Source organism: Abramis brama (genome assembly GCF_963993115.1).
Source record: "Abramis brama genome assembly, chromosome: 6".
Taxonomy (NCBI): Eukaryota; Metazoa; Chordata; class Actinopteri; order Cypriniformes; family Leuciscidae; genus Abramis; species Abramis brama.
This window is the reverse complement of record NC_139968.1, coordinates 29,266,418-29,279,827: the sequence shown is the minus strand read 5'-3', so window position 1 is coordinate 29,279,827 and position 13,410 is coordinate 29,266,418.

Below are 13,410 nucleotides of genomic sequence, written 5' to 3'. Positions count from 1 at the left end.
GCGGAGCTCTCCGGCATCCGACAAAAATAGAAGCTCTGCGTATCTGCTCCGGAGGGCTGCGGATCGCCGGAGTCGGAACGCAGCCGTTCCGCAGTCAGTGAAAATACACACATTGACTTTAATGGAAACCTATTGACTCCGCCGCCGTTCCGGAGCGGATCCGCAGCCGTTCCGCAGTTGGTGGAAATTGGGGGTTACAATGCCTTGTCCGGTGGCCATCCAGGAAAGATATCAGAAGAAATCTCCCCACCCTCTTCAGGTTTCCAACAAGTTAGATGTATAATAGACTGTACTGAAGTGTTCATTGAGAGGCCAACTAGTTTGCAAACACGGGCAGTCATATAATCCCACTACAAATCACATAATACTGTGAAGTTCCTTGTTGGTATTAGTCCAACAGGAGCTATTACATTTTTATCAAAAGTCTGGGGTGGTCGTGCTAGTGACAAGGTTATAACAAAAAATTCCGGGTTAATTGACCATCTTGAACAAGGAGACCATGTAATGGCTGATCAAGGCTTAAATTTTCCTGAATATTTTGCCACCAAATGTGTCTTCATGTACCAGCATCTACAAAGGGAAGAAAACAATTGACAGGATTAGAGGTGACACACTCTAGAAAAATGTCCCGAGTGAGAATCCACATGGAAAGGGCCATAGGAAAACTGAAGACATTCAGAATTCTGCGGAACACCCTGCCAGTCAGTATGGTCAAACGGAGAAATGATAACAGTCTTTGCACAATAGATAAAATATTAATTGTTTGTGCAGCACTTTCAAATCTGGGGAAACCACTTGTACCAAAATAAAGCAGGACTTATAACCACAACTTAAAGGGATAGTTCACCTAAAAACCCTCATGTCGTTCCAAACCAGCAAGACCTTTGTTCATCTTCGGAACACAAATAAAGCTATTTTTAATTACTTAGGCTGTCAATGGAGGGACAGAAAGCTCTCAGATTTCATCAAAAATATCTTCATTTGTGTTCTGAAGATGAACGAAGGTCTTACAGGTTTGGAACGAAATGAGGGAGAGAAATAATGACAGAATTTTAATTTTTGGGTGAACTAACACTTTAATTTGATATTTTTACCTACAGGGTTACTTTTTTTAATTATTAAATATATTAAAATACCAAACATATGCGTTATGATAATTGTAGTGTTGCGCTTGTATCACAATGCTTCACATGGATTGTAATTATAAAATGAAATTATATATTCAGTAATGAACACCAACAATTGATTAACTGATTTATTGACTGATGAATAAAGTACTGTAGACTACGATTTCCGTTTTTAATGTATTTATTTGATGTAAAAAGTGAAAAAGCTTGGTGCTCAAAAGGGCAGGAACAACCTATGCTTTAAGAAAAAAAAACTCTTTTTCTTGTAAAACTGATTTCAGATCAGCACTATTAAGCTGATCCGGACACCTAAAAATGAAACTTCCTCCATCCCAGTAAAAACCAATGCAATTTATTTTTGTTCTATAATATTTATTCTTTTTAATTTAGAATTTTGAGACAATTTGATTGAACTTATTAATATTTATGCAATATCTATAGTCCATTTTTTGCCATTGAAAATAATGATTTTTTTTATTTTTTATTTTTTATTTTTTTTAAAAAAAATTATATGCAGTATTTTCAGGTAAAATAGAGACTAGGCTTTCAGAAAAAAAAAAAAAAAAAAAAAAAAATTAATCAATTTATTAAACATAAAATTAAATAAAACATGTTATTGCATGGGTTTACCACTAGATGCCTGTATAGCTCTAAATGGAGATGTTTGTGAATTCTAGTTGTTTTTGGACCAAATTACTTACTTTTAAGATGTGGATTGAATGTATTTTTTTAGAAATTCTCAAATAATACTTTTGCCAAGGTTTATAACATTTTATGAATTATTATTTTAATAATTTTAATAATTATTATATTAATTATATATACATATATTAATTATAATTATTAATTATGTTATGTTTTTCACTCTTGATGTTTTAGAGCTTCACCCCATTTTGCCAATCTTGGTGTTCTCTGGCAAATGCCAAATGTCCTGCAAGGTGTTGGCCTGTAAGCACAACCCCCACCTGTGGACGTCGGGCCCTCATACCACCCTCATGGAGTCTGTTTCTGACCGTTTGAGCAGACACATGCACATTTGTTGACGCCTGCTGGAGGTGATTTTGCAGGGTTCTGGCAATTCTAAGTGTTTGGTAGAAACAGATTATGTGTCAGGATAGCCGACCAAGTGTAAAACTGTTAATTCCATTAAACTATTACTCAATAACGGAGATGACCAAAACATCAATACTGCATAAAAAAATACAAATGGCATCTTTGCAGTATTTACAGTACAAAAGCCCTGCTGGGAAAACAGCTAAAATCATCCTAAGTTGGTTGGCCTTCTGGATGGTTAGAGGGGTTTTGGCCACTTTACCTAAAGTAAATACTGAAAGTCTTAAAGGGGACATATCATGCTAAATCCACTTTTTTAGCCCTTAAATGCATTTAGTTGTATATTTGGAGTGTTTAGAAGTACAGAAAAGTTGAAATTATTCTCTTCAGGTGCTTCGTTGATATCTTTATATTCTGTTTTGACCTTATTTTTCAACCTGTTCCGATCTTTCTGTTCTCTATGACGTTTTTTGAACTATTACGTCACAGTATTTGCAGCGGAACTGCCAAATAAGGACATTGACTTCCGGCCCAACACTTCGAGCAATCCGCCATTTTTATTTCTCGCTGCAATTTTGTAGTCCAAGCTAAAGGATGCAGAAGTTACGAGAGGGTAAGTTAAAATGTTCGGTTGTGGGATGTAGTAACCCACAGTCCAAACGCTTCATTACACCGTCTAATGTAGATGAACTGCCGCGCTTGTGACAGGGCGCATGTTAAACTGAAAGAACGAGCAGAGAGAGACCCGGTCGCGCGCGCGCACTCTCTCTCTCTTCGGAGATAGGCGAAAGCGTAAACAAGACTTCACCGTCTCCAAACTAAGCGCTGTCTTGCTCTCTCTCCCTCGCACATATTAATCAAAATAAATCGACACAGTGGTAAAAGGTCGGAAGACCAAAGTTTCATGTGTAAATACAGTACACACCATTGCGATACATCCATATGAAGACGTTGTTCTGCAGGTTCCTCGTCATTTTCATCTCCGGCTCCGACTCTGGCTCGAACATGTAAGGCTGGCTGGACAAGTCTTCCGTTGTTGACATTTTGTTAATAACGTGTGAATAAAAAGTTTCTGTGCCGCTAGATAATCGTATCTCTGCTATCAAACTACAAAAATGGCCGAACGGGGTGGAGTTGAACCGAGTGTCACCTCTGCAACCTGAAGAGGGGGCAGGGTATGAAGTGTCTCAATTGTATTTAAAGAGACCGCACCAAAACGAGTTGCTCTCAGACGCACATCAGAAAAGGGGCCTGTGGAGCTATAATAATGAGGAATTCAGACCCAAGCATTGCAGTTGCGCTTTATATAGACCACAAATGTATGATTTATATGTAAAAAGGAACGATTTAAAAGCATGATATGTCTCCTTTAAACTGTTAAACATTGCATCAGTTTTAAGCTGCATTTTTGGTTTCATTTCTGGTTCTTTGACAAAATTTTTTAAATAAATAAAAAAAGTAATTGAAAAACCTTACACTGAAGTACACTTTTGCTGCCAAGAAAAGTGTATAAAAAAATTATAACAATAAAAAAAATAACCCAGAGGAATGTTTTACTAAACAGATTTATTTGGTGAAAAGTCAGTCCTCATGTATGGTACGCAAAATCAATCTCAGAGGACTCTTTTCGATAGTTAAACCAGCACAGGTGGTTGGGCAACACTTCAGTCTGGCAGGACATTGGCCATCATGGATCCACTTGTCGGCACAAAAAAGGGTGGATAACATTTACCAGGCGTCACTGCATAAGTACTATGATTCTTTATTTTGTAAAGCAGAATCTTTGATAAATGTTTGTCTTAATAATTTAATTCTCATGTCAATCCATCATAGAAAGTTTCTGACATTTGATTGATGTAGAAACATTGGTGAATGAGAAAAATAAAGTAGCAAGAGTGGTTAATACTTTAAAATTAGTAAAGCAACAGTTAAGTTGGTGTGATGATATGCTTCAAATCAAATGACAAGTTTGCATTCTGTTTAAGCCACGTGACCACGGACGACCACGCACGGACAAAATTCTTCTCGACCATCATCTTCTTTTGCTGCAGGATAACCTCAATGGTGGACACATAATTACATATGGTGAGTAATCTTACAAATTAAGTTAAAGGAGAATTCCGGTCAATTTTAACATTGAGCTCATTTTTTGTACATTTGGAGTGCTGTCAATACAGAGAACAACGGCAAAAATCAGTGTTGCCTACACCGAGTTATTCTATTTTTAAAATTTGCACCCTGTTGACTTCAATGGGGCAAGTACTAAACCTGCTTTTAGCTTCTTAACATCCTTGATGTGTCATTACAAGTGCACAGAAAATGTGAGTGATTCCTTCAGAGTGAACACGAGTGAATCTGACTGCAGTAGATGTGAAAGATATGTATAAAAATGATGTTATTTAAGCCAATGCAAATACCTGTGTTTACATCCTGTTTTTCGGTTGAAGTCCAAAGTAGTCGATTGCCGAGTTCACGTGCATAGGTTTAGTCATAGATATCATGGGTTTAGTTACCTATGATCACGCGCGTGAACTCGGCAATCGATTACTTTGGACTTAAACCGAAAACAGGATGTAAACAGGTAGCCTATTTGCGCTGGCTTAAATAACATAATTTTTTATACATATCTTTCGCATCTACTGCAGTCAGATTCACTCGTGTTCACTCAGAAGGAATCACTCACATTTTCTGTGCACTTGTAATGACACATCAAGGATGTTAAGAGGCTAAAAGCAGGTTTAAAACTTGCCCCATTGAAGTCAACAGGGTGCACATTTTAAAAATAGAATAACTCGGTGTAGGCAACACCGATTTTTGTCGTTGTTCTCTGTATTGACAGCACTCCAAATGTACAAAAAAATGAGCTCAATGTTAAAATTGACCGGAGTTCTCCTTTAAGTTTCATACATTTATAATCACATGAGGATCAGTTAACTGATTAATGCAAGTGTTTTATCAAATAATTCAAAGTTTGTATTCAAAGTGGATATCAGAGAATTTACACTTTATCAATATATTGCACAGCACTGAATTGAGTTCTTTTTAGTGTCATATGGCGTTTGAATGGTCATAGATATTTTATTTTAATTGAAAATGTCTACCTTGCCAGTTGTGTCTTAAACATTTGCCAAAAAATCGAGTTTGTCTTTGTTGGTATGTGTGTTCATTCTTAAAGTGACAGTAGCCTCATATATACATACTACTGTATAACCTTAAAAAAATAAATATATGGTAAATACTTGATTGATCAATTACAATGTTGATGTTTTAACACACTGCAGTAGGTTCCGATTACGTCATAAAAGTTTAAACATGCATGCACGCATGCAATGACCTATTACATAATACGTTACACAAAATACATTATTTAATGAAATCTGTATGACATGACATCTTTGCAACTTTGAAAATTATTGATAAATGTTCAAATTACACAAATTTATTTAACGTATTATTTATAAATATCTAAACTTGCAAAATGTTTGGCTCTTAGGTGCAAAAGCATATCCATGCATTTTAATTTTCTTTATGAAAGTTGGTGATTGCTGTGTTTGTCTTTTTTAAGATACAGATGTTGAAAGACAACAGTTTGGAGTCATTGTAGTCCAGTCAGAAGATAACGGTAAGTAATTGGTCTCTTTTTGGTAAGAGCAGTTGAATTTATGAATTGGCTCTCTGAGTAAGAAGAGTTTTTTTTTTTTTTTTTTTGCTTGTGTGTCTTTCAGATTGGCCAGAAAGATGAAGCACAGAGAGAACTTGGACAGTTTTTGTGCTCTGTGAAAGTGATGGTCTAAGCACTCCCCTGGACATCAGCATTGTCATTGATGGTACTGAGTTGTCCTCAGTTGCATCTGCTTGTGCCATGATGTTTGGAATCATGTACTGAGAACTTGAGGTATCCTGAAGTACTTAAATATACCTTTGAGGCCTTTCAAAAAATTGTCATGGACCTAGCGAAGATGCAAATGGATTTTAAATGGTTAATTCATCCAAAAATGAAAATTCTGTCAGTATTTACTCACCCTCAAGTTGTTCCATCCCCGTAAGACTTTCGTTCATCTTCTTGTTGTGTTCACAAAAGCAACACAACGCATGCGCAAGAACTGAGAAGATGCCGCAGATGGGTCTAGATGTAGTGTTTAAAATGGTTCTAAAGTGTGCATTTACTGGATGTCCGAATTGCAAAAAACCAACGAGAAAACGTATAAGTTCCTTGCCAATGCCGCTAAATGAATGGCTTACCTTTCAACCTTTTCCCATCAAATGATCGTGAGCGTCATTTTCTCAGTTCTCGCGCATGTGTCGTGGTGCTCTCGTGAGCTCACTCAGACCCAAACTGAAGAAAATTAATAGTTGAATAAAGTCGAAATTTTTGTTTGTTTTTTGTACACAAAAAGTATTCTCGTCGCTTGATAAACTTAAGGTTGAGCCACTGTAGTCACTTGGATTATTTTAACAATGTCTTTACTAACTTGTCTTGGCCGGCAGAATGAAATTACCTAGCAACCTATGAAGGAGTGACAGCTCTCAGATCTCATTAAAAATATTTTAATTTGGTGAACTAACCCTTTAAATGTTCCTGCATGTCATGTCTTTTAAGGAGCTTTCAATGTTGATTTGTTTCAATGTTTTTTTTTTCAATGAATTGATGTTACATTGGATGATTTATCAATGCCATATTAAGGGCTTTTCAATGTTTTCTGTTACATTTCTAAATTTAATGCAAGATAATCTGAAATGTCGAGTGACAATTTTACTGTAGCAAATGGAATTGATGTATACATTTATTGATGGATGTTTTTTTTTTTTGTTGTACAAAATGACATTGTTGACGGTTTTATTATTGAATGTATATTTTTATTTATTAAGTCATGTACTAAAACGGTTTCGGTATTGACTTTTGTAAATCAAATGAATTCTTCATCAAATGTTTTAGAACAAGTGGAAATTCTGGTTCTGTGAGTTTGTTGGAAGATTGCACTAAATAAACAGTTAAATGTTTGATTCCAGAGTGTAAAAGGCTTATTTTTTCAGACAAAAATTCGGTGTCATTTCATGTTTGTAATTTTGTTTTGTATTTATTTTGATATTTAATATATAAAAAGTTTTAAAAATTAAGTTAATCCAAATAATAATTTATAATTTAATGCTAATTAAACAAATCTCTTTGGTTGAAAGAGTATTTTTACTTTCAGTTGACTATGGAAATGTGATTTGAGTAAATTAATTTTTTTAAGTTGAGATAAAGTAAACCGATTACTTGTAACAAGTTGAAGTAATTTTTTTTACTTTGATCCAACTACTAATTTTTTTCAGTGTGAGGAGCCATTAAAAAAATTATTATTATTATTATTTTTTTTTTCTAATATGTGACCCTGGACCCTGGTCTTATGTTGCACGGGTATATTTGTGGCAATAGCCAACAAAACATTGTATGGGTCAAAATTATTGATTTTTCTTTTATGCCAAAAATCATTAGGATATGGTTGTTTCAGATCAACACCTGCAAGTGACCACTAGGTGTCACCGTTGATACGGGTGTCGGATTAATTCGAAGCCTCGAAACAAAATGGCACATTTGGTTCAACTGTTTCATTGCTTCACGAAGCCTCGATCTGCCCATCACTACTGAATTTCACAGAGGAAATGCACCAGTTCAGCGACGCTGAGAAGAGAAGAGGAGAACTCTGAAGACTGGAGAGAGACTGACGAGTGGAGAGAGCTCAAACAGCGCGCGCTCACTCAACCGCCGAGTGTCGTCAGAGGGTGGGGGAGGGGTGCATTGTTTTAATTGATTTAATTTTATGTGTGTTAAAAATTAATAATACTGATTTTAAGTAATAGGCTATTTGTGGTTCTTAAAACAGATCAGTTTAATTATCCATTCCCAAATATTGTGATGGAAATTTCACAAATATATTAGCTAAGCGTATTTTAAATAAATAATTGGTCAGTCAAATACTAAATTATTTTAGTGAAAAACTACAAACTTAAATACAACTGTAAATTTCAGACAAAATTAATTGTTGGAGTTTTAGTCAATTATTTCGGTATGTTCAACTCAAACTATCAAGTAAATGATATTCAGAGATTTTAAGTTAATAAAGTTAATTATTACTGTGATATATACTAAGCCACTGAATTATTTTTTAGAGTGATAAGCAGGCCCGGCCCTAACCAATTTGGTGCCCTAGGCAAGATTTTAAGTGGCGCCCCCTTGCATCGCAGTACAGTACTTGCACTGTTAGTGTACATATACTCACAAGAAACTTAATAGCTTTGTTTTAGACATTCTTTTATTTAACTAAAACAATTGCACATTCAAAATACTAATAATAATAATAATAATTAAAGAAACAAATAAAAAAATGAACTCAATATATGAAATACAATATAGATAGCTTACTTATTATTTTAATACTCCCGAAATGAAAAGTGTAAACAAGTGACATTAACTTAGGCTATATACAATAGAAATACGGCACTGTGCAAAATAAGATATTAGTATATTATCTTATCTATCTTATATATCTTATCTATTTGTATCTTTAAGTAGACACAGAAATACTACAAGGATTTGAATAAAAAAAATGAAAAGATGATCTTAAAAAGAGCTCTATTGGTGTTTTTGGTCCAGCCTTAAATTACTAATATTTACACATTTGTCCGAGGAAGGTACTCATATTACTATTTTCCATAATAATAGCGCTAGGCTTATCTGTTAGAACCATTGACTGTTAATATTTTGGTTAGAACTAGCAGATAGCGCTGGTTATTTATAGATTAACGTTAGCTAACCACCATGTATGCTAATGACTAATGGCATTATTGATCATCTTTCTGTAACATCAAAATAATATCATTAACATCATCTTTACTGTAACATTACCTTTGTCTTTGTCGCGTTTTTCCTCCTCTTCTTTTCTTTTTTTCCTCCCCTGGGCACCAGATAATTTGGGACGCTTTGACATATTAACTTTTTTTGACGCAATAAAAACGAAAACCGAATGGTGGCCGCGGGTAAAAGAAGTCTGATTGGTGGAAGTGTATGATCCCTTCAACTCCCCCCTGGTCACGTTAAAGTAAGAATTTATAAGAGAAAGTCAATGCCATTAGAAAAATTTGATCACAAAAAAAAAAGAAAGAAAGAAAGTCAATGCCATGTACATCCCATTATTGCTCCACTCGTTGCAGTGTTAATGAAGTACAATAAAAGCGGAAAGTTCCTTACGCGGCTCTGGCGCCCCCCTTAGGGTATACGGCGCCGGCGCCCTTAGCATTTGCCTATACTGCCTATGCCACGGGCCGGCCCTGGTGATAAGCATAAGAATCACTTCGACATTTAGGAAAGTTTTATGTTTGTAGGTTAAGAATAGAACTGTTGTATACCATAGTTTACTGTGATAAAGTTTAGAGAAATTGTCACAAATGAAAATGAAATCTGGTGATGCAGGATTTAAAATTAAAACTATTGATATGTGAAATATGCAAATGTATCTTGTAGAATACACTCTAATAAATAATTTAATTAAATGTGTGCTTGTGTGTGTAGTTTAAATGTTGTGTTTCATCTAAGGCTGATTGTAGTATGATTGACTACAGGCGGGCTCGACTTAGACAAGATAAGAACAAGCATGAGTGAAGTACAGCCTTATACTGATTGGTAAACTGCACTGTTTTATACACATCCATGCTGGACATTCATATTAAATTAGCATTATTTTCCTAGATTTTTACTTCATGAAAATCTATATGGCTTTAATTGTATGTAGGACATATAGGACATATATGATTAAAAATACATTAATATTATGCAATTTATATATGTGGGTTTTTGCAGCATATATGTCCCTTCCCAGCAAACATCGGTCCGACGGCAACGTCGTGTCCCTGGCCAAAAAATAGTCGCGGTAGGACGGCATAAATAAAAGCTACGTGTAGTTCAATATAGTGTATCGGGTGAGAGGACGTCACATAGCAACGTCTTTTACACGTGCATTCAAGACCCTCTATGAAATCCTTGTGAAATATGCAAAAGCTGTGCTTAATCCTTGCATGGTTAATACTGCAATAATTAATTTAATTGCCCAAGTAGTTTTTAAGAGGTTGTGAAGACGTGCACTGACGTCCTTTACACGTCTTGTCAAGCCAAACAGAAAAAAACAGGAATTATCTTTATGAAATACACGATTTGTATACAAAGTAAATATATTTACTTTATCTTGTTTAAATAAATTATAATCACAAAGTGCCCAGTGTGGTTAAATGATTGCAAAGCCACTGCATTTTAGTCGTTTTACGTGGACGTCCAGTAGGCTAGGTGACGTCCTTTACACGTGCATTTAAAGTCCATCATGACCCTCTATGAAATCCTTATGAAATATTCAAAAGCAATTATGCTTACACCTTGGTTGATACTGCAATAATTAATTTAAGTGCCCCAAGTAGGTTTTAAGAGGTTCTGAAAAGACGTACACTGCTCTACACGTCAAAACCAGGCGGGAAGGAAGTCGACCGGAAGTTGAAGCCGGCCGCGTGCCACCATCTTGTAGCAGAACTTCACCTGCAGTTAGCATCCCATTGACTCCCATTCATTTTGGCATCACTTTGACAGCGAATAACTTTACATCTGAGGCGTTTGAAGACTCCATTTGTCCATTATTTATTTCTAAAGAAACACGACAATGTATAAAATGCTCCATTACCTTGTAGCTTATGTTATGGCCCCGTAGAAGCAGTTTTTGTAAAAGTAGGCTAACGATTGCGTCATAACCAAGCGACTCTCTGTCGCACAGTAGAAAGATTACCGTATGGACGGGAGGAGAAGCTCGCGGGCAATCGGGGGGACGTGGAGGCAAAATGACAATATAATTAATCAGAATACCTAGCAAAAGTTGCTCCTGCTCCAAGCTCATGGACAATTCCTACTCACATTCTCCGTCTCTGCAAGATTCGGAAGGGAATGATTCAGATTTCTCTTGGCACAGCTACTAGAAGACAGACGGGTTGCTCACGTGGTCCGTGTAACGCTTTGCTCGGTTTGAGTCTGCGCGTCAGGAAAGGAAGTGCTAAGAAATCGCTAAAAATGGGCTTCACTTGTCTCAATTGAGTTCCAATGGGGTCGCTGTGTCCATTTCTTTTACTGTCTATGGTCAAAACTCTGCCACCGAGATGTTGTAGCAAATCTCGCGATATTGCAAAATCCCACGATATGATATATTATCTCGCGATAAAGCAGCCATTTTCCTGTTTTTCTACAATCACAAGGCGAGCAGGATTTGAGGGTGCATTGTTGTGTTGCCAAATTACAAAAAGTTGACGAATTACTAAAAATCTGCTGTTGGGTAAGTACATTTTGTATTATAAATGTAACATTAGACATTCTCTGCTTCAGCAGAGTACCCGCCTTCAATGAACTTAACGCTTGTCTATGGAGAGGGCCCAGACTCTTTGTACAAATTAAATGTACGAGAGTCTAGTAGAACCAGGCTAATTTTTTTCTGCCGGTGAGACCAAATTTTGTTATAGGTCGCGCTGGCGCGACCGCAACATTTGGCCAGCAGCGAATGGTAAAAAAAAAATGAAAGCGGAACGAAACTGCGCTACTCGTTTGTGCTTACGGACCGTTTATTAGTTCGGACCATTTCGGATATTTCACAGGGGGGCATGGTTTTCTATTATTTTGAAGGTATAAATCTTATTATAAAGGTATAAAACCCCCGGGCGCCGCCATTGGCTAGCGGACCCCCACCTGCTGTTAGCATCCCATTGACTCCCATTCATTTTGGCGTCACTTTGACAGCGAATAACTTCACACCTGAGGCGTTTAAAGACTCCATTTGTCCATTATTTATTTCTAAAGAAAAACGAAAATGTATAAAAGGCTTCATTACCTTGTAGCTTCCGTTATGGCCCCGTAGAAGCAATTTTTGTAAAAATAGGCTAACGATTGCATCATAACCACGCGACTCTCTGTCGCACAGTAGAGAATTACCGTATGGACAGGAAGAGAAGCTCGCGGGCAATCGGGGAGACGTGGAGGCAAAGTGACAAAATAATTAATCAGAATACATAGCAAACGTTTCTCTTGCTCCTAGCTCATGGACACCTCCTACACTCTCTGTCTCTGCAAGTTTCGGAAGGGAATGATTCAGATTTCTCTTGACACAGCTACAAGAAGACAGACGGTTTGCTCACGTGACATCTACGTCGTCAATCTCAGTTTGAGTCTGCGCAGTACGCTCGACCCCCAGGAAGTAAGAGTTTCTAATTGGCTTCACTTTGTCTCCGTTGAACCCAATGGGGTCGCTGTGTCCATTTCTTTTACTGTCTATGATATTTCAGTCAGGAGGTGTTTTTCATAAATGTTAACATAATATCCCAAAACGTTTCTGTGATTTACTGTGTTTATATCTTACAGTACCATAAAATCAACTATTTGTGCAGGTGAGGTTAATGCACAATGAAAATAGGCAAGTAACGTTATCAAGGAGACTAACTTTACCTGATTCCTCACCTATGGCCTCAGCTTTAAATACTTAAGTAATGCTTTATGGCCGTGCCTTTTTGCATAATGAATATAAATCCTGTCTGTATGCAAAGAACGAATCTTCAGTTTTTGATCATATTTGGAATGTATTGTGAGTGTATTATTGTCACTTGGAGGGCAGTTTATGTGCTTTCTATATTAAGTCAGTCAATGGCTCAGGTTTGCTCTGTTACAAAGTTGCTCTCTAACCATACTCTAAGATTACCAATTTTGTAATCACTTCAGTGAAATGTTTAAAACGTGATTTAGTTTGTTGTACTTGACGAAATTACATGAAGTTGCAATTTTTCTTTCAGGGTCACATAACGAACAGCCATCTGTCAGACGTAGAATTCAGGAATCTTCCTAATGTTGTCTTGCCTCTTGACGGCTGCATTCGGGAGAGAGCACAGAAGTGAGGGTATGTGTGTTAATGGTCTTTTCCAGCCATGGGGTTGTCCTATCCAAAATTGAATTTACATTTTACAAATCTTTACATTTTAAAATAGCTGGCACCAGACCCTCAAGGAGCGCTTACCCCATGTCAACTGAAAGAAAGAAATATTATATATTTCTAATTATTGTGAACGGCGTGATTTTTTTTGTTTTTTGTTTTGTAAGATATGCTCAAAGACTGAGCTGGCTGTTCACGTGAAACATATAAATTAGCCAATTATCTTGAGAAAGCTCTTTATCGAGATG